Source organism: Peromyscus leucopus, chromosome 6 (genome assembly GCF_004664715.2).
Source record: "Peromyscus leucopus breed LL Stock chromosome 6, UCI_PerLeu_2.1, whole genome shotgun sequence".
NCBI lineage: Eukaryota > Metazoa > Chordata > Mammalia > Rodentia > Cricetidae > Peromyscus > Peromyscus leucopus.
Window position 1 is genome coordinate 113,657,485 of NC_051068.1, and position 27,678 is coordinate 113,685,162.

The following is a 27,678-nucleotide window of genomic DNA, read 5'->3' on the forward strand; positions in this document are numbered from 1 at the left end:
AGAAATTTGCCAAGTTGTAACATGGTGTGTAGGGTAAGCTGATTTCTGTTCCTGGGCCGCCAAACACTCATATAAAGCTCTACAACAGATCGCATCTCTTCACTGGAGGCTGTGGCTATTCACACTACAAGTCATTCCCTTCCCCTCATGAAAATCAGCCACAGGCAGCCCTTTCAGTAGGAGTGGGAAGGCATCAGCTCTGCTCCGTCACTGACCACAGTCATTTAACTGTGCCATCAGCAGACAGTGTGAGCACAGAGAAAGGCAATCCCAGTGTGGTTTTCACCCTTGGTTAAGCTGCACATCTGCTGTTCCCTAACTCAAAGCAAGCCCAGTATGTCCTTTAGAGCCTGGCTGCCCTGATAATACCACCCAGCATTGATCTGCAGCTGTGCCCAGCCAAGTCCAGGTGCAGCCTTTTCTAGTTAGAGAAATTCTAAAGAAAGTGAATTAACCCTCAACAATGCCTTCTCATTCCTAGTCAGGGTTAGGTTCCATGTTCCAGATCAGAACTCCCCAGACCTACAAGAGCAAATGTCCCTTCTTACCTGCTCTTGCTGCTCAGCACAGGTAGATGGGCTCTGCCACTGTCTTTTATTTCCTCCTGCAATACAGTGGGGCTTTCTGGAGTTGGCTTAGTGAGCAAATGATGGAAGCACTGTATGTAACCTTTGAAGTAGGTTGCAGTACTGAGAAACTGAAACCATTTTGACCATGGACATAAATCAACAAAAAGATAAAAAGATGTCCCTGAGCTTTGTTATGGGGAGGATTTGTCAGGACTTTCCAACCAGAACCTTTAGTACTTAGTTCAAAGGGATCTTGAAGCCATTTGTTATTTAAAAATATTTCCATGTGATATAAAATATGTGAGATAATTTTCAGGTTTGGAATTGGTTGTAATAAAATAAATGAGGAGGAAGGATATAATCATTTTAAAGTTTTCTTTCTGAAAATACTGTAACACGCCCCAAGACCTTTGCACACCTGACTCCATGATGGAAGTGCCATTCAGGCTATTAAACTCAGCATGTAGACACCACCAGCAGCCAAATGAAAAGAGAGACCTAATCTATGAATGTCAGTAGTTCTGGGAAAGTCTCTCAGTGCTTACTGGTTTCTGTAGTTCCACTTCTGGCTAACTGTTCTTGTCGACCGAACTATGTCAACTCAGAATGTGGATGTTGTGCTTAAAAGCTTACCCTGAGAAAGGCTCAGTGCTACACTGGGATCCTGAACACCCAGACTAGTCCCAGGACAGCTAATAAAGACTTCCTCTTGGATTAAAACCAAATCCAAGCTGTCTTCTCTGGTGGATATCACACAGCATTTCTGGAAGTCTCACACAGATCCCCAGAGACTAGACCTTGGGACCCAGGAGGTCTCAGAGCCCCTTGGAATGGAGAGGACACTAGTGGTCAAGGCACTCCTAGAGGGTGCCTAACCTGAGATGTTGCAGGTACACAGGATTCCCCTTGATCAGTCATTGCCTAAAGCTTCAGAAGAGTCTACCACCTCCATCCCAAAAGGGAACAAATGAGAGAGTTTCCTGGCCTGTCACCTTAGTGTTAAGTCTTGTTACGGTGATGCCTCTGTTTGGACACATAGGAGAGGTCAGATGCAGCTGCTGATCCAGTGTCCAGGAACCATGTCAGATGTCACTGGGTTCACCCTGTCTCTTTCTGGTGTGTGAGTATGTGGTGCTCACCCCTGGTTGTCTTTACTGTGTTTTTATCAGTTCCATTTTCTTGTATTGAATGGTGACTTTCTCTGGTGTGAGACTCTCCCTCCCAGGCTTAAGGCCTTTGCCACTTGTGCTGGGGACCTGAACTCTTTTGGTTCTTCCAGGTCACCCAGAGACACACACAAACACAAAACAGCCCCGGCTGCCCCACTTCAGAGATCTTGTGGATTGACTCCTGCTCAGGGTCCCCATTGTGCTGGTCCCTGTGTGGGAAAGGGATGGGCTGAGCCTCTCACCCAGGGTCCCTTGCCATCTAAGTGGAATGCACACAGGGAGGAGAAAAGAGTTCCCCAAGGTCACTGCCTGTTCTAAGCAGCCTCAGGGAAGAAAAAAAGGAAGTTTTATTCCTTCATCTTTTGTAATTTTTGTGACCTTTTCAAACAGTAATTCATATAATTGGATAACTCAAAACTCATCATTTTCTGGAAAAAGAGAAAGGAAAATAACTGGCTCTCACAGGTAGACAAGGAGATGGCTGCCTGACAAGGCAGCCTGGACAGAACGGCTTCTTCCTTCTGTCAACACTGACCAAAGAGATTTTGAATAATTTTCACTGTTTTTTTTTTTTTATAGGGATTCAAAAGTGAGCTGCTAAAAAGATTTCTTTTCTTAGAGGAGGAGGAGAAAGAGGAGGAGGAGGAGAAGGAGCAGGAAACCATCAGGGTAGAAGAACAGTGTAGAAAGAGAACAGAGTGAAAACAAGCAGCAGAAAGGAACATAAAGTGAAGAAGTAAGCGTCGGCCCTCAGAGAAAGTCCCCATGTGCTGGCTTGTCTGACCAGGAGTTGGCCTATCCACATGTCCTTCCAGTTTCTGTGACCTGCTGAGAGCCTGCTCCTAGGGGCAGTCTACCTCCCATGTGATCCAGTCCCAGGCCTTACTCCTGGACCACCCTGGGTCTAGGTTAAGAACCCACCACTGTCAATTCCTCTACCCTCTTTCCTTATGCCGACTCGCAGGTGTTCCTCTGAGACTGTCTCAAGATGAAAGATGAACCCAGGTTCATGGGAGCTGCTATGGTTACTTGGACCAAAACAATTTGTGTCCAAACAGAGGCATCACCGTAACAAGACTTAACACTAAGGTGACAGGCCAGGAAACTCTCTCATTTGTTCCCTTTTGGGATGGAGGTGGTAGACTCTTCTGAAGCTTTAGGCAATGACTGATCAAGGGGAATCCTGTGTACCTGCAACATCTCAGGTTAGGCACCCTCTAGGAGTGCCTTGACCACTAGTGTCCTCTCCATTCCAAGGGGCTCTGAGACCTCCTGGGTCCCAAGGTCTAGTCTCTGGGGATCTGTGTGAGACTTCCAGAAATGCTGTGTGATATCCACCAGAGAAGACAGCTTGGATTTGGTTTTAATCCAAGAGGAAGTCTTTATTAGCTGTCCTGGGACTAGTCTGGGTGTTCAGGATCCCAGTGGTAGCACTGAGCCTTTCTCAGGGTAAGCTTTTAAGCACAACATCCACATTCTGAGTTGACATAGTTCGGTCGACAAGAACAGTTAGCCAGAAGTGGAACTACAGAAACCAGTAAGCATTGAGAGACTTTCCCAGAACTACTGACATTCATAGATTGGGTCTCTCTTTTCATTTGGCTGCTGGTGGTGTCTACATGCTGAGTTTAATGGCCTGAATGGCACTTCCATCATGGAGTCAGGTGTGCAAAGGTCTTGGGGCGTGTTACAGTATTTTCAGAAAGAAAACTTTAAAATGATTATATCCTTCCCCCTCATTTATTTTATTACAACCAATTCCAAACCTGAAAATTATCTCACATATTTTATATCACATGGAAATATTTTTAAATAACAAATGGCTTCAAGATCCCTTTGAACTAAGTACTAAAGGTTCTGGTTGGAAAGTCCTGACAAATCCTCCCCATAACAAAGCTCAGGGACATCTTTTTATCTTTTTGTTGATTTATGTCCATGGTCAAAATGGTTTCAGTTTCTCAGTACTGCAACCTACTTCAAAGGTTACATACAGTGCTTCCATCATTTGCTCACTAAGCCAACTCCAGAAAGCCCCACTGTATTGAAGGAGGAAATAAAAGACAGTGGCAGAGCCCATCTACCTGTGCTGAGCAGCAAGAGCAGGTAAGAAGGGACATTTGCTCTTGTAGGTCTGGGGAGTTCTGATCTGGAACATGGAACCTAACCCTGACTAGGAATGAGAAGGCATTGTTGAGGGTTAGTTCACTTTCTTTAGAATTTCTCTAACTAGAAAAGGCTGCACCTGGACTTGGCTGGGGCACAGCTGCAGATCAATGCTGGGTGGTGTTATCAGGGCAGCCAGGCTCTAAAGGACATACTGGGCTTGCTTTGAGTTAGGGAACAGCAGATGTGCAGCTTAACCAAGGGTGAAAACCACACTGGGATTGCCTTTCTCTGTGCTCACACTGTCTGCTGATGGGCACAGTTAAATGACTGTGGTCAGTGACGGAGCAGAGCTGATGCCTTCCCACTCCTACTGAAAGGGCTGCCTGTGGCTGATTTTCATGAGGGGAAGGGAATGACTTGTAGTGTGAATAGCCACAGCCTCCAGTGAAGAGATGCGATCTGTTGTAGAGCTTTATATGAGTGTTTGGCGGCCCAGGAACAGAAACTCAGCTTACCCTACACACCATGTTACAACTTGGCAAATTTCTTGACATTTCTCTAGAAAAAGAATTAAAAAAGCCATAGATCATACTTTTGAAATACATTGTTGGCTACAAGGAGCAGGCAGGTTGTAGCAAAACAGGTGAGCTACAGGCCTTCTGATGATGCAAGAAATAGCTCTGAAGGCAGCTAAAGACAGCCCAGGAAAATGTGGCTCCAGACTTTGCAACATTCCATCTCTCCACCATCACACAAATTCTAATCAATCAGTCAGCCTTGCAGTTCACTGACACAGTTGTGGCTGTTTTGTAGGAAATTCAGGTCATAGCTGAAACCCAGAGTGAAAGGTGAAGGACAGGGCAGTCACCATCACACATCTGATCTTGGCTTCCAAGTGAACTTCCTCCTTCACTAGGAAGATTGGCTCATTCTTCATGCCCACTTTCTTCTTAACCCTCACCTTTAGGATCAGCCCTGTACTGTAGTGAACAGCTTTTTTAGAAGATCTCCCTGAATACAAGACTGAAGTCAATGTCTGGCTCTGTATGCCATGAATGTATTGCTCTTATTGATTGATATATAAAATGCTGACTGGCCAGTAGCCAGGCAGCAAGTATAGTATAGGTGGAATAAGAGAGAGGAGAATTCTGGGAAAAGGAAGGCTGAGTCAGGAGATGCTGCCAGCTGCAGTGGCCATGAGATGTAAGACATAAAGTACCGGTAAGCCATAAGCCAAATGGCAATGTATAGCTTAATAGAAATGGGTTTATTTAAGATATAAGAACTGGATAGCAAGAAGCCTGAGCCATTAGGCCATACACTTTAAATAATATAAGCGTCTGTGTGTTTATTTGGGTCTGAGTGGCTGCGGGCCTGGGCGGGACTAGAAATAACTCCAGCTACAGTGTCTGCTTAATTTGTCCCCAACTCCAGGCCCTCAGGCTGCTGTTCCTGTCTCCTGGAAACCAGAATGGTAGTCCAGTCACCATTCTCACTCATAATGTTCCTGCTTTATAGCTGTTCTGCCTGATCAGCTTGAGCCTCTTATTCCCGGTGTTTATCTTCCACCTCTTTGCATTTCTCTTTTCTTTTCCAAATGAGAACTAAACAGAAAACCTAAAGAAGAATAGCAGGAAGTCATTTCTTTGAACCAACAGCTCCCTGATATCTTGCTAAGTACATTATAGTTGTTTTCTGCAGTATCCAGTATTCTCATCGATGTACTGACAGCCTCTCTAGATTTTGGCTCACTTACTGTGCAGCTGTTTTACTGGTCACTGATCTTGTGTAACCATGTGTGGCACAAATCTTAAAAGTTCTTATTAACAAAAACAAACCTGGAGCTGGTTATTGGGGTGAATGCTTGAAGATCAGAAAAGCAGAACAAGCCACAGCCATATCACTTTGCCAATTCCTTAGCTGATCCTGTTTCCTCAGACTGGAAGCTTCTGAGTCCTCATCCAAATGGATCTCAGCTGAACTGCTGCTCAAAAGTCTAAAAGCTTAACCAGACCCTAGTTCCTGGTTTTCACACATTAAATACCTTTCTTCTCCCTGCCATCACTTCCTGAGATTAAAGGCATGTGTTGTCATGCCTGGCTATTTTACATATGACATTGAACATAGATGTCCAGATGGATCTCTGCCTTCAGGATGTTAGGAATAAAGGTGTGTGTGCCACCATTTTCTGGCCTCATAAGGGTGCACAATATTTTGGGGAATACTATCACCACAACCATGTCCTTGGAAAAGTCACTATGATGTATTTTCATTAATTTTCACAAAAATATGTTATATTGCTTCATGTTGGTAATGCAATTAATTCTGTGTCTAGAGACTCATGTCTATTACATGATTATAAATACTAGTATACTACAGGTAGAATGAACATATTTTATAACCTATAGAAATTATTATCATGGCATATATCAAACAATGAAGCATTAATTCCTGGGTGTCTTTATTAATTATAGTGGTAAATAAATGACTAAATGAATATTTAATTGATTATATACAGTTGCAATATGAAATCATTTCTCGATCTGATTCTTTTTTATTTGATGTTTAGTATAAAATCTTTAATAAGGAAAGTTTTCAATGCTAGATTAAATGGAATATTTGTGTTGAGAGCAGCAGAATGTTGTCACAGTGACTTTATAAATGAAAAACTTTAAATAATATTTTATAAGATTTTAAGATTTTACAGATTCTCTCACATACATTTCTGATGCATGCAACAAGGTGTGGTTTTTAAGGATTTGATAACTCTACCTTCTGAGTAAAAAGAACTAATTACAGTTAATCTTATCTCTTCCTCTATAGACAGGGGACAAGCCTGCACAATGGCCTCAGAGGTCCACATGCAAGGAGCCCTGTATGCCTCATTGAGAATGTGGAAGGGCAACTGACAGCCAAAACGGAAGCTCTGGAGATCCTGTCTGCCATCAAGCAGCCTATGGTAGTGGTGGCCATTGTGGGCTTCTATCGCACAGGCAAATCCTACTTGATGAACAAGCTGGCTGGAAAGAACAAAGGTGAGTGCCACCAACAAAGCTGAGCTGGGTCCCCTGTGTCCACTCACATTGTCTGCTTCCTGCATGAGAGTGTGAAGAATTTAATATTCCAGTCACAGTTGGCTGTTGAGATCCTTTTTGTTGATATTGTTGCTTTGTCCATTTGCTTTCATTTCTTGAGACCAGTCATGCTATATAGTCCAAGCAGGCCTTCAGATTATCATGTAGTCCAGGCTGACCCTGAACTCATGATCTTCTTGCCTTGGCCTCTTGAGAGCTGATTACAGACCTGCACTACCACATCAAAACCCTAGCTTCCCTTCTAAAACTGTACTGGTTCATTTCCTAGACAGACAAAGGCACTAGTAAAGATAATTAAATTTATATGTTAATTAGATTTAAGATATAGGTAAAATGTTCTGTAGCAACCGCAAGTTTCTACTGGTCTTTAAGGTTATAAAAAATCTACCTATAGTTTATGTATTGACTTTTTTATTCATATAAATTATATAAGATTTATCTTTATAATTTTTAAGCATATGGTTATGTGTCAATAAAGAAATTTATGATTTGTGTATAGCCCCCACCCATCTCTAGAAGGAAGCTCATTGCCCAAAGCATCCCATTCTTCTACATGCTATATTTATGAATATGAATGTCCTAGGAATGTCATATGTATGGATTTGTACAAAACAAGAGATTTTTGGAACTGGTTCTTTCACTTATGACACCTTCAAGATTTGTCAAAGTTTTCTCCCTTTTTGAGGTTCAGTGATAATAAATGTCTAACATTACCTTATCCATTTGCTTGTAGACAAGACAGCTGAGTACTCTGAATGATACTAACATGAAGATGGCTATAGAGACATCTGTCTGAGCCCAGGCTTTCAGGTTTTCTATGTTATATTAGTCTCATCACAGATCAAATGACCGTTGGAGGCAATGTAAGGAAGAAGGATTTACTTTGCTCACAGTTCAGGGGAAATCAGTCCACTATGGCAGAGGAGTCAGGACTTTATGACTCCATGTGTAGTGGAAGGAGCTTGTGGCTGTTCATATCATGCCTGACCAGGAAGCAGAGAGCAGAGGGCCACAAACAAGGCCAGTATTATTACAGTCAAAGGCCTGCCCTCTGCCAGCCAGGTCCTACCTCCTAACGCTTTCACATTACCCAACACAGTACCACTAACTGTGGACCAAGTGTTCATATACCTGAGCCTATGATGGCCATTTTACATGCAAACCATAACATTCTTCTCCCGGCCAAAAAAAAAATGCATGTGGTCTTAATTCAAAAGTCCCCATCATCTTAAAGTTTTAACAGCATATGGCAGTCTAGTCCCATATGACAAACATCTGTGATCTTTTACAAAATGAAATTTTAAATGACATGCTTGTAATATACAATGGCATAGAATAAACATCCCCATTTGCAATGTTCAGGAGGACGGGAAGAACAGGACACACCATAGCAAGACTGAACTCAGAAGGACAAACATAACCCTGTGGCTCCATGTGCAGCATATATGGCATGTGGTGGTCTTCTCTAGACCATAGCAGCTTGCAGACCCTGCCTCCTGATTCCTGCTGTTTACAGGATACAAAGGCTCCCTCTAGAGTTTAGGTCCACTCATTGACTCCAGCTTTCCTCAGTGGACATCCCAGGCCTGACATCCCTAACTTCCTGGATCTGCACTGTTACTTCAGCTTTACCCCACAGCCTCACACAGCAAGCTCAGGAGCTGTGCTTGAGAAACTGACCCTGCTGCACATTTTCTGTGGATCCTTGATGCAAGCCTGGATGACCATTGCATTCTGCATCTCTGAAAACTGAGTTTCTGTTATGACTCTGACTGTGAGATCAGCACCAGCTTAGGTTTCAGTTCATTCTTCTGACTTGATTGTGCTGATTTTTCAAAAGAGATGTATTTATTTTATATTCACATGTACAAGAATTTTGTGTGAGTACAACCCTGCATCCCTAGTATTCACAAGTATTAGAAAGGAACATAAGGCTCCCAGAAACTGTATTTATAGACAGTTGTAAGCTGTTATGTAGATTCTGGGAACAGAGTTCTGGTCCTATGCAAGAACAGCAAGCACACTGAACACTGAGGCATCTTCCCTGTTTGATTATGCTAATTTTATTATCACTTTCTTGAAGCACCTGTTTCTACACATCTAATCCCTCCTTTCCTCTCTGCTTTTCAGGCTTCTCTCTGGGCTCCACAGTGCAGTCTCACACCAAGGGGATCTGGATGTGGTGTGTCCCTCATCCCCAGAAGTCAGACCACACCCTAGTTCTGCTTGACACAGAGGGCCTGGGAGATGTGGAGAAAGTAAGGATTGAGTGCCCAGTGTGCAATTCAGCCCCTGATCTTTGGAAATTCTTCACTATCCTCTATGTTGTCTTAAAAACTTTTTATATATTTATTTGTGTGTGTGTGTGTGTGTGTGTGTGTGTGTAACATATGCCATGATGCATGTGCTACAACTCCCATATGGAGGTTAAAGTAAAACATGTGAGTCACTTCTCTTTAACACCATGTGGTTCTGGGGATCGAACTCGGGCACTAAGGTATGGCAGCAAGCATTTCTGCCCATCAAGTCTGGTCACTAGATCCATAGTTTTTTGAAGACTTGTTTGAACTTCATCATAGCACCCTTTTCAATCTACTTACATGACATGAAGTCACATTTAGCCAACAGAGGTGAGGGAACTAGTCACAAAACTGGGTCACAGAACAGCAGGGTGGTGGTCTGCAGTCCTGAAACACTAACCACAGACTAAGAAGCACCAATGAGAATCATCACAACTGAATCCACAAACCATAGGAACATTTTTAAGGCTAAAATCCCCTCTAATGAAGTGAATATATTTTATCACTGCTGATCTAGAAAGTGACATAGAACAAAACATACTCCTGACACATATGTGTTCTGACTCCAGGGTGACAATCAGAATGACTGCTGGATCTTTGCCCTGGCTGTACTTCTGAGCAGCACCTTCGTGTACAACAGCATGGGAGCCATCAACCAGCAGGCCATGGACCAGCTGCAGTATCCTTTCTGAGGTTCAGAACACCAGAGTGAGCGGGGTGACCTTCCTCATGATCCAGCTCCATGTCTGCAGCTCTTGGTTAATGCAACATAAAACATAAAAATAACTCAACTATACGTATCTACAATTTTCACACCAAGGAGAATGAAGGTTTGGGACTAGGATTTGGCACAATAGGGACCCTGGTTGATGCTATGGTTGTTTCATGACTTTCCTTAATTAGCTGTTCAGCTATGTGACAGAGCTGACAGACAGAATCAGAACAAGATCCTCACCTGACCAAAATGAGGTGGAGGACTCAGATGAATTTGTGAGCTTCTTCCCTGACTTTGTGTGGACTCTGAGGGACTTCTCTCTCGAGCTGAAAGTAAATGGGGAGTCCATCTCTGCAGATGAATACCTAGAGAATTCCCTGAAGCTTATACACGGTAAGAGACCTACAGCTGCTGATGAGGAAGTCGATTAAAACTAAGAATTCAGGGGCTGGAGAGATAGCTCAGAGGTTAAGAGCATTGGCTGTCCTCAATTTACCATCCTCCTACCTCAACTTTCAGTATGCCAGGACTATAAATGCTCACATGACTGAATTTAAAGTATGCATACTCACCTTTCAATCCCTGGCTGAAAATCCTATATTTCACTTCATCTAGGTACAGGTCAAAGAGATAAAGAACAAAAGCTTAATCTCCCTCGGCTTTGTATTCGTAAGTTCTTCCCAAAGAAGAAATGCTTTGTCTTTGAGCGGCCAGCACATGGGAAGAAGCTTGGCCAGCTGGAATCGCTGCAGGAGCAAGACCTGGACTCAGACTTCGTGGAACAAGTGGCAGAGTTCTGTTCCTACGTGTTCAGCTGTTCCAAGATTAAAACGCTTTCAGGAGGCATCAAGGTCAATGGACCACGTGAGTCCCTTCCAGTCCTTCTGCTCACTGTTTAGGTCACAGCATCATGAGATAGCAATGACCTGCTTCAGCTCTGAAGAAATGTAGACCTGTCACCACTGTAGGGCTAAGATGTGGATGTCACCACCATTTATAATAGACGTTGTTTATCATATTTTCTTGTTGAAAAAAGAGAAAAAGGGGTAAAAGAAAAATTTGAAAAAAGAAACCTTTAAAGTACCCTAGCAAACTGGACCTGTATTCATCTACCATAGCCACTAAACAGGTATGGCTCTTAAAATTTAAATGTAAGTACAGTAAAATCTACATGGAGGCAGTCATTGTCACATTAGTACATACAGAAAGTTCTCTTGGGCAGTGATATTTATTTTATTCAGCCTGATAGAGAAGTTCTGACTGGGAGAGCATGTTTGGCTCCAAACTTGAAATAAAATGCTTACTATGGATAGGACTGGTGACACAGATAAGCATAAAAGAAGTATGGAGCCTGTTCTCATGGTGCTTTCCTTTAAAGGCACACAAACATTCCATAGACACAGGCCCATGTAGTCTCCATCCAGCACTCTTAGCCTTTGGGGTCTCACACACCTCATTACAGATGTATCTTTGCACAGAAGTAGGTGTAATGCCATCAATGTGAGGTAGAGGCTGAGATACTTCTGTCTCTCATTCTTCCAAATGATGCTAAGGACATAGAAGCTTTAAGGCAACAATTATTGAAATATCTAGAATTACAGAATAGTGTTGTTTTTATCCATCTATAGCAAATATTGTCACCACCTGTTTCCTGGTTGTAGGACTAAAGAGCTTGGTGATAACCTATGTGAACACCATCAGCACTGGGGGTCTGCCCTGCATGGAGAATGCTATCCTGGCTTTGTCCCAGACAGAGAATGCAGCTGCAGTGCAAAAGGCCATTGCCCACTATGACCAGAAGATGAGCCAGATGTTGAAATTACCCACAGAGACCCTCCAGGAGCTGCTGGATCTGCACAGGACCATAGAGAAAGAAGCTACCAAGATCTTCATGGAAAATTCCTTCAAAGATGTTGATCAAGTGTTCCTAACACAATTAGGAGTAATTTATCTTTCAAGTTGACCTCTTATGTAGATTTTGGAAGGCAAAGTGCTATGAGGAAATGAAATTGGTGTTTAAGGAGGGGCAACTGTTACTAGATTTTGAAACAGAAACAACTACGTATTAATAATCACAATTATCAGGAAAAATTGATTATCAAAAACTCAAAGATTTAAAATATCTCTCCTTTCATTAATTATCTAGTACTATTTCCCTTACTGAATTGAGTACAAAGAAATAATTAGTGTGTCTGATCAAGTTGCATGCCCAACGTCAACAGTCTGATTCAATATTTAAGACAATAGAAAAGAAAATTTTAATCTTAGCTATCAGAGGCAAATTAACATTGAGCCGTGTTTATTTTCTGTAGCATCTCTGGTGCAGTGTGGAAAAGTAGTTTACCTCTAAAGGTGTAAATCTCTCCTCTGAACTACACTGCCACAAAGCAAGGATGACATCATTAAAAAGCTGGACCAGAGGAAGGATGTAGTTATAGTCAGTGCTTTAAATTTTCCTTTGTTTGGGGTTTTCTGTTTTTCTTTTGAGAAATGATCCCAGAATTTCTAAACTCAGGCTTCTTTTTTAATTTTTTCTTTTCATTTTTACATTAAAGGCTGAGTTAGAAACAAAGCAAGGCTATTTCTGTAAGAAGAATCTACAGGCATCCTCAGATCGCTGCTTAACTCTAATTCAGGATATTTTTGGTCCACTGGAAAAGGATGTGAAGATGGGGGTTTATTCTAAACCAGGAGGATACTGTCCTTTTAATAAGAAGATACAAGAGTTGAAGAAAATGTACTATCAGGCACCCAGGAAAGGGATTCAGGTAACCAAGGTTACATGTGTGTTCTAGGAGTTGCTTACCTTTAGATAGCAGCATGATCCCAAGCATCACTGGAACAAGGTCTTATTGTTTTCATACCGGGCCTATGCTTCCTCAACATTGCATACATCAAGGTTATCACATCCTGCTTACTCATCAGACACAGTGTACTCACTTAACAGTTGAGTTAAAACTGAACAATCACATTAACCACCAATATGACTGCCAACCTGTTTCCAATAGACTCTTCATGTTGTGAAGGACCCAATGGTAGGGCCTTAAAGAAAACTTATATTGCATCTATTTGGGATTCAAACTAGCTTTAAGAGACAACTGGGTCCAATAATATCACCCTATGACTCCCTGTCCATCACTCTTCCCCAGGCCCACACTTCCTCATTCTGTCAGATCTTTTTGTTTTTCCCTAGGGCTACAGTAAACTCACTGCATCACCATCAACTCCAGATTTAGAGCCTGAATAAAGGCATTCATTAGTGGGAACTGTTTCTATGCCTAAGAATCTTGCACCAAGAGGAAGGGGAGAGGGGTGGGGAGACAGGCAACAAAGTGTTCAGTCATTCCTGTTGTTAACCTCATGTTCTCTGGACTCCAAGGCTGAAAAAACTCTGCAGAAGTATTTGCAGTCCAAGGAGGATGTGATTGATGCAATTCTACTCACAGACCAGGCTCTGACACAAAGAGAAAGACAGATTGAAGGTGAGGCACAAGTTAAAAGACTGTGTACCCTGGAAAGCTATGACAAGTTTAAATTCCTTATAAATCTGGGATCCTAAATCAGAGCTAGAAGAACAAAGCTGTGTCTGACTGGCTGGAATCAGACTTGGTACTATGACGTCAGCAGTAAAAATGAAGTACGTGAAGAAGAGAGGAACAGATAATACATTTACACCGTCCTTCTCACTTTCCTTTCCAGTGGAATGTGTGAAAGCTGAAGCTGCAAAGAATACAGCAAAAATAATGGAGGATATGCAACAGAAGAATGAACAGTTGCTGCAACAGAAAGAGAAGAGTTATTGGGAACGCATGCAACAGTTGACTGAGAAGATGGAGAAGGAACAGGCCCAGATGAGGGAGGAGCAACAGAGGGCCACTGAGCACAAACTTCAGGTATTGCCATTGCACCTCCTCTATGTTCTCTTCATTTAAAAACATTTTTGAAATGTGTGTAAACGTATTTAAAAATATGTGTGTGTTGTGTGCGTGCATATATATTTGCACATGTATCATGTAATATCTATAGAGGTCTGAAGAGGGAGTCAGACCCCCAGGATCTGGAGTTATCGGTCCCTGTGAACCACCCGATTTGGATGCTTGCAACTGAATTCCAGTCTGTACACACTCTTCACTGCTGAGCCATCTATCCAGCCTCCTCCTGTTCTCTCCATTTCTGTTCATCATGAAATGTGATGAAGCCTAAAGGCTGACTAAGCCTGTTCCCTTGTGCTATTAATTCCTAAACACATGCTTGATAGTCTGTTGCCCACGTCTGGGGATTAAGTTTTCAATGTGTAATGGTGTCACGCTAAGTCCTTTAGTAATATACCTATTTATTTATGACAGCTATACTCTTTATATTTTATCTTTATTTCTTTCTTAAGACTCTATGAACCATAAAGTATAACTGTATTACATGGAAGAAACACAGGTTCACATAAGATTAAAAATATGCAATCTTAGTAGTTTGGGAAATGGAGGCAGTAGGATCAAAAGGTCCAAGTCATCGTTAGCTATATAGGGAATTCAAAAAATGAGTAAATGAGCACTAGTTATAAGATACATACAACAGATTAAACTGTGTTTCCCACAGTGGGATCCACAAAGATAGTTTTTGTTTTTTGGGTTTTTTGTTGTTGTTGTTGTTGTTGTTGTTGTTGTTGTTGTTGTTTGTCTCACATGGTATGAGTTTATTCCTACGAGAGTTTATTCCTAAGAGGAGAGGAACTATTTAACCCTCACAACTATGTGACAGTTTGTCTGTCCCTCCTCTTTCCTATACACTGCTTCTAATTTGTGTTGAGTTGGGAGTTTAATGTAGAAATTCATTATCTTCAGTCTTGTTGGACCCCAAATCTGGGGGTCTCGAGTGGACGTCCCAAGAACCCAGACTCCAGGCCAGTTGACGCAAATGCAAGAGGATTTACTAAAGCTTCTATATAGAAGGGCAAACTCTGCTCCTAAGAGCAAGAGCCACATCTTACTGCAGCCCCATAAGGGCTTATAAAGGAAAAACCCACAAACCCCACAAGATTACAATTCCCATACAATTTTGTTTCATAAGATCATGGTCTGGGTACAGAGTAATCACAGAGAGGGTACAGTTATGTCAACAGGTACATTCTTCCTGAAACTTCAAGGGGGGTATCAGGGCAGGAATGGAGTTCACACAAAGGTCACAGTGGTCCTTCCTGGAACACCTGCAACTATTCCAGTCACAGTTGAGTACATCTCTTAACAGAAATCTTTTTACATTGTTATATGGTTGCAGGGGAGATTGAACAATGGCTAAGTCAGGTTGCCGTTGGAACTAGATTTTTAGTTTCTCATTTCCTGGTGCTTGAAGTTTCTCTTTTCCTGAGGCTTGGGGGTGTAAGCCTGAAGGGCTAGGGTCTTTCAGTCTGTGACTCTGATTTTCTTACCTATCATCTATCATCCTGCTATCAAGTTGTAGAAGCTTACTCTCTCTCTCTCTCTCCCCCATCTCCCTCTCCTTCTCCCTCTCCATCTTCCTCTCCTTTTCTCTCTCTCCCTCATTCTCCCTCTTTGTGTACACATGTTACATGTGAAAGCCAGAGATCTATTCCCAAACCTCCTCCATAATTCTACACCATATTCTTTGAGACACGGTCTCCCCCTGAACCTTGAGCTCATGGATGAGGCTAGCCTGGCTACCCAATGAATTTCAAGGATCTGCCTATACATTCTTCCTCAGTCTGGTTGTACAGCACAGTGCTGCATCTAGCTTTTACATCAGTGCTCAGGATTCCAGCTCAGGTATTCATGCTTATGCAGCAGTCATGTTACTGGCTCATCCATGCCCCTACTCCCCACAGACTGCATTTCTTAAATTTAAGATTTAGAGCCATAGTCAGACTTTCAGAATTCATCCCTGTGCTGCGTGTTTAGATATTTGGTGATAAGGGGGATTATTAATGTTTCTAGGGCTAAAATTTGAAATCAAACACTTGATTAAGATTATGTATAGAGATTATATACAACTAATGAGGAAAAAAAAATAGTGGTAACCTAGGTTCATCAGTGGAACTGCTTCTTAGCTAAAGGAACCAAAGAGAATTGATTACTCCTGACCAAGAAAGAGCATAATTTGGGGAAAGGGCTAAATAATTCACAAAAAGAAAAAACAAAAGCAAACATTTTAATGTTAAAATTTATTCATAAACAAAAATAGGTTAACCAAATATAATAAAAATTAAGATTAGATAAATTTTTAAGAAACCAAATAACAAAATTAATTATTATGTAAACTGCATAGAACGTAGGGATCAACTTAGGGCAATGATTCATTGTCTCCACTTGTCACTTTTTAGGAACAGGAACGGCTACTAAATGAGAGATTTCAGCAAGAAAATAGAAGACTGCAAGATGAGATAAAGATTCTCAATGAAAGGGAAGCCTCACGCAAATGCGTCGTAAGCTAAACGACTAAAGAATACTCCTGTCCTGACATTTAAAACAGATGAATAGCATGTAGAAATGGGAACAAGAGTCACTTCAGGTGATAATAATTGTGTCTTGTATCAGAAAACTAAAAATCTGCAAAGTCATGTAGTGTGATCATTGAAATCATATTTATCTTCCTATAAGACTGAGCACCAAGAATCTCCAAGAGGCAAGTGGGCACTGAGCATGTTCTTAAATATTGGCACATAATTAGGAAACCAGTTTGCCAGTGTTGTGATATTCTGAAGGACAGGAATAGCCAGCCTTATTCCTTACCGGAGACAATGTAAAGTTCTCCATTCTATCAATAACTGCTCAAATCATATGATTTGGTTAACCCTATCAAGATATTCCATTATGTATCAAGACACCCGCTTGGAGCTCTAGAGTCCCCATATATGATATATCCACAGGAGATGGAATAAGCCATTGGCATGACAAGGAGATAAATCCACATATCCATGGGTGAAGAAGGAAATACTTCAGTTCATGTAGATTGAAAATGTAGCAGGACATTTCCAATCATTAATAGTGGATAGTGATTACATAACATGATGACAACTAACCATATTGTAGAGTAGTAGTTTTAAAGATGGACTTGAAGTGATTGTGTAATCAGTAGATATCAAAGGAATTTTAATGATTTATCTATAACCATAACTTACACTGCTCTTTTCTTATTATTAGCACCTGAGCTTGAAATCCTGTTGATTTTCCCCAAGCAGAATAAAGGTTCTTTCTTCATGTTTGACCATCTCTTAGTATTCTGGAGTATATATAAACTCTATCCCAACTGCCAAAAGCACAAAGGAACTGGTGATGATCACGGAAAAAGATTAAAAACATTGAGATGGTAAAGTGTTTGCTGTGCTAACATGACAACCTAAATTCAGACCCCAGCACCCACATAACAAACCAGACATGGGGTGCACAGCCATAAGACTAACACTGAGGGTGGGGCAGGGGTAGACAGGAGGATCCCTGGGGATACCAGCCAGTCAGCCTAGCCAACAGATAAGTTCTGGCTTCACTGAGAGAGCCTTTCTCAAAAATAAGGTGGAAAGCAAATGGAATCATGATATTTGCTCAAAGTGGTTGCAATCAGAGATAACCATATTAAGCAAATTAAGTCAGTCTCATAAAGACAAATACATGTTTTCTATTTTGTGATGTACAGCTTCTGACAGCTGATGGAGACATAAAATTACACACACACACACACACACACACACACACACACACACAGCATGAATGTCAAAGTGAAACTGTCTAAGGAAAAAAAGTGGAATAATGGAAGGGGGAGGCATAAAAAGAAGGATAGGAGCATGGGAGTATGCTAAACATACAAGATATGCTTATCTGAAAATATGCTCCTATGACACAGCACCATGCATAAGGAATATAAGCAATGAAAATTATAAAAAACAATTTGTGATCAATGAAGGACATTTTTAAAAATAAGCATTCTGACAACTTTAGGTGGATAACTTTGACAATTCGGTTAAGTCAACTAGCATCTCAAGGAAAGCATAAAGCACTAATAATGAAGGAGGGAGTCTGTGGATCAAGTCAGAGTTTATTAATAAGCAAAATCAGAATCAGAATGCTACACTCATGATACAAAATGAAGCTGCCACACAATTGCAAGTACAGCTGCCACCACCTCTTCATTCCAGTGAGGAATGGGGACCTTGAACCAAGCCACAGCCACTTGCTCTGTAGCTTGGTGGTAGCTCCCACTATCTGAGAGAGTACCTCAGCCCTCCCAGGCCTCTTATTGAGTCACATCTCTCCAGAGAAGATCACACCCATTGAGCCAAGCTGCTCCTTACATTTGACTAGTGGGCCGGTGTCAATAATTCTCATAACATTTCCCCCTTTTTGTCTAATTAAGAAGGAAGGTTCTAATCCTAACATAATAAAACTATATACAATAAAAACTATTATCAAAGGGAACTCCCACCCAGTTGCTGGCCATCAGGGAACACTCCTGTGGGCAGACTCCTCCACTAACTTCCCACCAGATCCTGCAGTCTACAAGATCCATGCCCTACCCCAAACCTACCCATCCCCCTGAGATGCCAGTGGCTTCCTGAGACACAGAATCTGCCATCTGTCATTGGACCAAAAGCAGCTTCCTGAGACACAGAATCATCCAGCTCAGATTGGACCAAGAGCCCTGATAAGACCAAGAGCAAACCCCTGAGACATAGAATCAGCCAGGTTGTGTTTGTCCAAAAGCATCTCCCTGAGACAAAGAATCTAACAGCTCCAATTAGACCAAGAACTAAGATTAGACACAGAGTGGCCCTCTGAGACCAGACACAGCAAGCACACATCAGACCAAGAACAGCTCACTCAGTCACAGGCACCTCTTGCACATATTGGGGGAAGAGATGGGTAGATGCCAGTGCAAAAATACATACAACAACATAAAGAGTAATATGGCATCACAAGAACCTAGCATTTCTACAACAGCAAGACCTGAACATCACAACATAGAAGAAGCAGAAGAAACTGACTTTAAAAATAACTTTATGGAGATGATAGAGACCTTTAAAGAGGAAATGAAAAATTCCCTTAAAGAAATTGAGAAAAGACAAACAAAAAATGGGAAGAAATTAATAAACCTCTTAAAGAAAGCCAGGAAAATCAAGAAAAATCAATTAAACATGTGAAGGAAATAGTTCAAGACCTGAAAATTGAAATAGAAACAATGAAGAAGACACAAACAGAAAGAATGCTGGAAATAGAATATAAAAGTAAATAAACAGGAACTACAGATGCAAGCATAACCAACAGAATACAAGAGATGGAAGACAGAATCTCTGGTGTAGAGAATACAATAGAGGAAATAGATTTGTCAGTCAAAGAAAATACCAAAGGCAAAAAAAATGTCCAGGAAATCTGGGACACCATGAAAAGTTCAAACCTAAGAATAATAGGAATAGAGGAAGGAGAAGAATACCAACTGAAAGGCACAAAAAATGTAATCAACAAAATCATGGAAGAAAACTTTCCCAACTTAAGGAAGAAAATACCTATGAAGATACAAGAAGCTTGTAGAACACCAAATAGACTAGACCCCCCCCCAAAAAAAGCCCCCTTGCCACATAGTAATTAAACCACTAAACATACAAAATAAAGAATATTAAGAGCAGCAAATGAAAAGGCCAAGTGACTTATAAAGGCAAACCCATCAGAATAACACCTGACTTCTCAGTGGAGACTCTGAAAGCCAGAAGGTCCTGGACAGACATAATGCAGACATTAAGAGACCACAGAAGTCAGTCCAAATACTATACCCAACAAAACTTTCAATCACCACAGACGAAGTGAACAAGACATTCCAAGACAAAATCAGATTTAAACAATATCTATCCACAAATCCAGCCCTATAGAAAGCACTAGAAGGAAAATTCCAACCTAAGGAAGTCAGATGCACCCATGAAAACACAGGCAATAGATAAACCCACAGCAGCAAATACCAAAGAAGGGAAATACACACAAACTACCACCAAAAGATAACAGGAATTAACAATCACTGGTCATTAATATTCCTTAATATTAATGGACTCAATATGCCTATAAAAAGACACAGGCTAACAGAATGAAAGTGAAATCAGGATTCATCCTTCTGCTACATATAAGAAACATACCTCAACTTCAAAGACAGACACTATCTCAGAGCAAAAAGCTGTGGAAAGATTTTCTAATCAAATGGACCTACAGAGACAAATGAACCAAGCTAGTAAGAACTCAAGAAATTTAGACCAACACTTGTGGAGCCCCCATGGGATTGAACTAGGCCCTCTACATAAGTCAGATAGTTGTGTAGCTTGATCTGCTCAAGGGGCCCCCTGGTGGTAGGAACAAGATCCATCCCTACTACATGACCTGGCTTTCTGGAGCCTACTACCTATGATGAGACACCTTGTACAGCCTTGAGGCAGGCGGGAGAGGCTTGGACCTGCCTCTACCAAATGGACCAGGCTCTGCTGACTCCCCATGGGAGACCTTACCTTCTTGTCGAAGGAAATTGGGTGTTGGTGAGTAGGGTGAGGCTGGAGGGGTGGGAAGAGGGAAGAGGGAGATCTGTGATTGGTATGTAAAATGAATAAAAAAATTCTTAATAAAAAAGTTACTTAAAAAAACTATTATCTCTTGTGGCAATGCCTCAGTGGTCCAGGTAACTACCAGAACTCAGAAAAGTTGGTTGAACTTGGGATTGACTGGGAGGCCAAAGATTTAAAAAGCAGAAGATTCTCTCAAGACACAAGTTGTGTGATAATAGTGTGTTTTGTGTGTGTGAATGAGAATTTGTAAATGTTGAATTCTAGGCTTCGACAATCATTGTCAGTGCAGATTAAGCTGCAAGTATTTATGCTTTAAAACTTAATTATAAAGCTAGTTACGTCTTTCTAACAACTAGTTTTAATGTTTATGAGCATATTTTACCTACAGTACCTTTTCAGGATGTTGAGAAAGATGCATCAAAGCACAGGCTGGAGGCTGGGGCTAGATGGTTTTGAGGAAGAGGTCTTGGTGGACTCTTTCATAGAGCAAAGGGAAGCAATGCTTCTGGGAAATGAGCTAAGTTTTAATCTAGTCTTTAAGATTAGAAGTCAAAAACAAAAATATTAAGGAAAGGAAAACCTAATTGATCTTTGAAGTATTGTTATGTGGAATTGAGTGGGACTTTTGAGGCCCTTCTTCCAGAAAACAAGGACTTGGTTGTCAGGCCTATATTAGGCCTAAATCTTGGTGCCATGTAGTTGTACTTAAATCATTTCAATGGAAAGTGTCTTAGTGATTGGAACTTCTAGTGCAGTTTGGAGTTCTTCCATTTGAAAAATGTGATATTTGCATGGGATTGTTTGAATCTTGTTTTCTAGTCCCTCCCCATCACCACCCTCATAGTCTGAAGGTAGATTTTTCTCTTGATAAAGGAACAAAAAAGGTGAACATCTTGTTTGTAAATAGGTATCTAGTAACTAGTGGTAAACTTGAAATGGTAGAATTCTTTAAAGCCTAATTCTAGGTAGCCTTAAGAAAAGTATCTTAATTATTTTTGAACCTGTATTCACCTTGTTTTTTTCAAATATCTTAAGTTATATTTTCTTTTTCAGAGCTGCTTCTTATTTGGGGCTACTTTTTTTTTAATTGAGGCGTAATTCATAAAAGGGTATATTGTTTTGATGAGACTTTTTACAACTGTGGCTGGATGTCTTTCTTTAGTCTTCCAAGAAGGGCCATTTTACTTTTTTAGAGTTACTTTTCAAAGTCATGAGGTCAACAACTTGGACTACTATGCATGTAAGTGCTAATGCAAATTAAAGCCCAAGTTGACCTCCAGCAGCAGTTCATTCTATGTTGACAGTGAGAGAACACTTTGCTGTTAGGATACTGTTACTCGTGGACTGAAATGCTGAAGAAACCCCTCCCCTATTTTGTTTTTTTGCAAAAATCAAGGTATATTCTAGGGTTTCCTGGTTGACCTCAACAGATAAACTGAGATGATAGTCTTAGTTCAGAAATGATCTGAATGTAGATTTACAGTCTACGTGTACAGCTGGCTAAGTGAGATCGCTTTCACAGTTCTGCATGTATCCCATCGGTTCCCCATTAGTCACTGAACTCTTAAAACTGGCATTGTAAAATTATCACAATGTTTTGCACCAATTTTATAAACTTTACAGTGCAATATGTGTTCTTTTTCTGAGGCAAACCAAAGGTATATTTCTCAAGGTTCTGCTGCTATCAGCAGCGTTGATGGAGGATTTTTTATACATTTGTAATAGATAGAAATAAACCAGAAAAAAAGAAGAAAAAAAAGTGGTGGAGGAAAAGGTGAACACTGCAAGAATACTCAAAAGGGCTGAGAGTTGCAAATGCCAAGAATGGCTTTGCATAGTAAATGGAATAGAACATCTCTGAACTATAGCTTACTTTTCCTGGTTTGGTCTGACAGAATGATTGAATGCTTTTGTACAAAAATCAGAGCCTTAAAAACAAGGATTTGGTGAGATTGTAAAATGGTGTGCCACTTTGGCAAAACAGTTTGGTGGTTGGTCAAAATGCAAAACATTGTTACTCTGTTACTCAACAATTCTACCCTTAGGAATATATCCTCAAACTACTGAAAATGTGCACCTATGAAACATGTACATGAAGGTTTACAGCAGTGTGTTGCTAATAGTAAAAAAAGTTAAAACAACTCAAATAGCTATCAAATACTGGAGAGAAATAAAATGTGGCTTATTCATACAATAGAATATTATTAAGACATAAAAATGAATGAGAAACTGACAGATTAAATGACTTTGGTGAACCTTCATAATTTCATTTGTAGATCTTTCCATTTCTAATTTATAAATACATTTGGGGTTATAAATTATAAATGTACTGCCTCCTGTCAACATTGTATACTTCTATTTGATGATTTCTGTGTCAAACATTATATGGAAATGTTTCCAAGTATTTTCTGTATTAACTGTGAATGAATAGAACAAAATAAATTGCCTGTGATGGAAAAAAAAAACTATTATCAAATATTGTCTAGAAAAAAATGAATGGTAATAACCTTAACAAAAATGAAACTGCATATAAGAACAATTATCATGTAAGAAACACATTCTAGATGTGTTTCAGACCATAGGTAATAGGCAAATATGTAGAGATTACTCCAATCCTTTCCGAAGAATGTAAGTTTCATGCCTAATTTGTTTTTTGCTAAGATTTGGGATGATTGTAATTGTAACTATCTAGTCTTCAATCCCATCAAAGACCTGAGAAGGAAAATAATATTGCCAGAGTAAGCAGAAAGTATAAGCAAGCAAATATGTAAGAAACAATAGAAACAGTTGGCCACCCAAGGTTTCTCTGCAGTGTTGGGGAATTCAACTTTGGCTCACAGGCCTAGAATATCTGACAGCCCCTTTTCAGAAGCAGGAAAATTTGAAGGACTGTCCTACCCTGTCTTGGCAAATTTTGGGAGTTGCTTTTCTTTGTGTCCTGCTTGTTCATATTTGACAGTGTACTTACTGTCAGCAGTGGAGGAAGGGGCAATTTCTTGCTCAAATAGGCCAGTTTTGTCATAAAGAAAACAAAATGCATATGGACTCTTCAGTGCCCATCATCTTCTCAGGAGTATATAAGTGCTGCCAGGAGCAGATATGTCCCACATCCAAAATTCTATGTTACTAAAACATTTTAAATGCCATATTCTATAGGAGTTTGAAGTGTTTGAAGATTACCTGTTTATTTGGACATATGTCTGCATGACTAAAAACCTAACTAACATTACTATAAGTTTGACAAATATGGGTAACTATTTTTTTAAGTAAATTTATTGTACAACATCATTTAGTTCAACATAATAGCCACAGATTCCCCTGTTCTCCCACTCTCGCCCTCCTCCCCCTCCCCCCACCCTACCCCTCATTCCCACCTCCTCCAGATCAAGGTCTCCCCCGAGGACCGGGATCGACCTGGTAGACTCAGTCCAGCCAGGTCCAGTCCCCCCCTCCCAGACCGAGCCAAGCGTCCCTGCATAGGTCCCAGGATTCAAACAGCCAACTCATGCAACGAGCCCAGGACCTGGCACCAACACACAGCTGCCTCCCAAACAGATCAAGCCAAATGACTGTCTCACCCGTTCAGGGGGCATGATCCAGTTGAGGGCCCCTCAGCCTTTGGTTCATAGATCCTGTGCTTCCATTCATTTGGTTATTTGTCCCTGTGCTTTATCCAACCTTGGCTTCAACAATTCTCGCTCATATAAACCCTCTTCTTTCTCACTAATTAGAATCCCAGTGCTCCACCAGGGGCCCAGCCGTGGATGTCTGCATCCAGATTCCTCAGACCATCCTTGGATGGGGTTTATGGCACAACTAACAGGGTGTCTGGCCATCCCATCACCAGAGTAGGTCAGTTCCTGCCGTCTCTCGAACCATTGCCAGCAGTCTTTTGTGGGGGTATCTTTGTGGAGCTCCGTGGGCCTCCCTAGCTCTCTGCTTCCTCAAATATGGGTAACTATTAACCTGTAATTTTTTGTTATCCTATAAGCTATAAGGACTAAAACTTCACACAATAAATATAAACAAGCTGTATAGGTAATAACTTAAGCAAAAATAGAAAGATGTATAGTATAAGGACAATATCCTCAAAATTGTGAAAATATACAAAAATATCTTACCCAGAGATAGAAATGTATATATGTATGGCAAAAATAACTTTAATATACAAAAACACATTAAATAGAAGTAGAAACATATATATAGTATAACAAAAATAACCCAAATTTGTATCAATATCCAAAAGTCCATACCAATATACATTATTTAAAACTGATAATTGCTTTTTGAGTTTGCTAGTAAATTTACCAACCTACATTTTTATCCTATCACATCTATCCCCCCTTTTTATTCCAAACAAGATCCCTGAGTCTAATCTCTTTTGTTCTATCCCAATCCTACAACAACTTATTACCAACCCCATACAGATAACAATGATCCATAACCCTAAGAAAAACAAAAAACCATCTACCCTATCTATTAGGAAAGTGGATGTTGTGTTCTTAGATTACTTCCTGCTGTCTTGGGGGCAAGGTATCTCTATGGGACCTTGTAAAAGATGAAACGGTGGTTAAGTCTTGGGAGAACTAGCTACAACATTTGTAGCCAGTCTCTGATTAATGGGAAAATCTTATCCGAAGTTCTGGCTGAAGTAGTGCAAGAGGGTGGACAATCTCAGCTGGCCACCTTAGAATTGCCCTGAGCAGTTTGTAGTCCAAAGCCAATCTTTGGGTAGTGTTTTTATTGGGTTAATGCATTATTATGATCCAGGTAGAATCATTGTTGTAGGTCCCCATCATCCTTTTGGAGACTTTAGAGATAGCTATTAGGAAAATTTATTGTTCACTGTGGAAAACTTAAATATTAATATCAAAAAGAAAAGTTTAAATTTTAAGGTGGTGTTATACCTAAAGAAAAGTTTTAAAGAGTCAAAATAAATTTGAGGGGGAAAAGATTTGTGATAATAGTACCTATATTTTGTTTTTCTTCTGTCCCATACCAGGTGGTTCTTCTGATATGAGACAGAGACGCTGAAATTACTTTAGCAACATGCTTGGGTTTAGAGAAGGAGAGAACCATACTCCAACTCCAAAGTCAACTTTACCTTTTAACTGAGTTAGGACTACAAATATTTCAAGAAGTAAAGAGATTTTATCCTGTAGAAAGTAATTATACCATTAGGCCAGATTATTTCTTTTCTTGGTAATTTTTTCCAGGCAGTTCTCCCTTCTTTTTTAGATGTCTATCTGTCCAAAGGCACCTGACATCTTCAAGATGAATATTTTATTTTCTTGTAAATAGAAAAGTGAAACCCTGACCTGACCCTAATTTGGTTAGTTTTTCCTTTTGACATGTTGAATCTCTACATGGGTTGATGAACTATCACTTCTGTTTATAAAGAGATTTCTCCTGTTCAAATCAAATCTTTATTAATTTTGATAATATCCATAGATAGCATTTCTTCTCCTGTGGAAACAAAAGCAAAACCCCTCCCCCAATGTAACACATATCTTGGTTTCCATTTTGAGGTCAATATGCCTTTAAATTATATAGGCTGATTTAATTAAGTAGTTCTTTTTCTACTATCAAATGTCTCTCCATAGCTGCCATTACTTTCTCATTAGCATTTAGGAAATTTAAAGTTCATAAGGCATTATGCAATCTATTTCTAAAGTTTTTAATTATCCCTTTCTGTTTATTTAGCAACTCTTTTAAAGTGCAATTAGATCTTTCTATAACTGCTTGTCCTGCTGGGTTTTGTGGTATACCAGTAATGTGCTTTATATTGTAATATACAAAAAGCCGTTTCATTTTACTAGAGACATATGCTGGGGCATTGTCAGTCTTAATATGTACAAATATTCCCATGATGGCTATGACTTCTAATAGATGTGTAATTAAAGAATCAACCTTTTCAGAACTTAAAGCAGTTGCCTATAGCTGAAAGTTTTCCTGTGCCCACCTGGCTCCTACATCCTCACTGTCCCTCAGCCACTCAAACCCAAATGAACACATATAGGCTAATATTATTTTTAAACTATGGCCATGGCAGGATTCTTGCTATCTAGCTCTTATATCTTAAATTAATCTATTTTTATAAATCTATACTTTGTCCTTTCTGGACAATGAGACATTTCTCCTTTTGGCAGTATCAAATTACTTCAAGGAAGATGATGGGCACAGAAGACACTTCATAAGAAGTTTATCTTCTTGACAAAAATAGCCATTTGGGCAAGAAACTGCTCTTGCCTGGACTGCTTAACAAAATGTTGTATCAACTGGGCATGCAGGAACCATAGAAAGGTGACCACTGAACTTTGCAAGGCAAAATGGTCCTTCAGGTTCCTGCTTCACAGAAGAAAGAGTCAGACATTCTACAGGACACAGACAGAAGTGACTGAGAAAATCTAGGCCTATATGGCTGAAGATGGATGCCCCAAATTTACAGAAGAACTTTGGGTAACTATCCAGTTAGTCACCTGTCTCTGTCACTCTAGATTTTTGGAAGTTGCTTACAATGTTCTTTCTGCTTACTTAGGTAATATCATATCCTTCTGAGGTCTTTGATGTAGTTGAAGACTAGATAGTTATAATTTTTCTTGGTTATGATAAAAGATAAATTATATATAAAACTTTAAACTCACAAATTTTCTTTAATTTTGCAAAATACAAATAGACTAGATATTGTAACTGTTTGTTATATGCAATTTTACTATGTTAAAGTTAAAAACCTTCCTTTCTAATTAAACAGAAAAGGGGAAATGCTGTGGGATAATGCTTTTGTATAATGGTTTAATAAAACACTGATTGGCCAGTAGTCAGGTAGGAAGTATAGGCGGGATAAGCAGGCAAGGAGAATTCTGGGAAGAGGAAGAGCAGAGTCAGGAGACACCAGCCTGACATCCAGGGAGCACCATATCTCATTATCCAGGAAAGTCTAAGTTTTGAAAACATTTTAAATGTCATATTCTGTAGGTCTTTGAAGTGTTTGAAGATTGCCAACCTAATTGAATTATATCTATGTATACCTAGAAAACTTAACATGACTAAAAGCTTAACTATCATAGAAAACTAATTATTAATCTGTATTTCTTAATTATCCATTACAATTTGAATGAGCCACACAAACATAGTACCTTAAAAAAGAGTAGAAATAAATATACAGTATAACAAAATTAACTCTA

General features: G+C 40.0%; 1 pseudogene; it reads left to right on the forward strand.

Moving 5' to 3' along the window:
* Positions 1–6,687: 6,687 nt before the first annotated feature.
* Positions 6,688–17,162, forward strand: LOC114681709 (annotated as a pseudogene).
* The last annotated feature ends 10,516 nt before the right edge of the window (positions 17,163–27,678 follow it).